Source organism: Kryptolebias marmoratus, linkage group LG18 (assembly GCF_001649575.2).
Source record: "Kryptolebias marmoratus isolate JLee-2015 linkage group LG18, ASM164957v2, whole genome shotgun sequence".
Taxonomy (NCBI): domain Eukaryota; kingdom Metazoa; phylum Chordata; class Actinopteri; order Cyprinodontiformes; family Rivulidae; genus Kryptolebias; species Kryptolebias marmoratus.
The window spans coordinates 19,575,839-19,576,718 of NC_051447.1; positions in this window are offsets into that span (position 1 = coordinate 19,575,839).

The window sequence follows — 880 nt, forward strand, 5'->3', positions numbered from 1 at the left end:
CTCGTCTGTCCTCGGCTCGTCTGTCCTCGGCTCGTCTGTCCACGGCTCGTCTGTCCTCGGCTCGTCTGTCCATCTTTCCTTCTATCAGATTCGGCCTCTAAGACGTTTTTTGTCCCCCCTCGTCTCTCTGATCTGGTCCTAATTAACCTAATTGATTACTAAAATCTCCTCCAGCTGTTTTTTACTCGTCCCTCTCACTTCTACATCCTTTTGTTGCTCCTGGACCAACGTCTCTGAGACGTTTTGCTGCCATCAAATTCAAATTTAACTTTTTATTTTCCTACAGATTCAACAGTTCTTGGTTTAAAGATCTGATTTGTTTGTTATTGTTAATAAAACAGGCGTATTTATGAATATTTTGCACAGACTCGGGGTTGCAGTCCGGACCTGCTGCAGATTAATTGAAATAAATGTGGACGGACAGAAGGACTTCTGTCTCTTTAAATCTGCAGCTCTGCTCCTCGTCTCTCCCGCTGCTCTCAGGAGAGCTCGATGCCCTGCATGACAACAGATGGAGCCCTGAGGCTCAGGGACCGAACACACGGATCCACTGACGGGGGGGTGGGGGGTGATGTCAACATCAGTACGAGGTGTGTGTCCATGGACCGGGACGTCACACAGAAACCTTTTACAACCGGAGAACGTTTTCGCTCCAGCAGAGCTTCAGGAGGACATCTGTTCCCCGTCGGACCAGTTCGGCTCGACCCCGGAGCCTCCGGCGCCTCTGCGCCCGTTAGAGCTCCTTCCTGTTCGAGAGGTCGGCTCGCCGGGTCGAATCCCGCGGACCCGACCCGTCCACGTCCTCAGAGTTCTCGTCAACTTTCCCTGAAAGGTTCCTGTCGACTATCGGTCCTGTTGGAGCTCTAAACCCGGTCCTGTT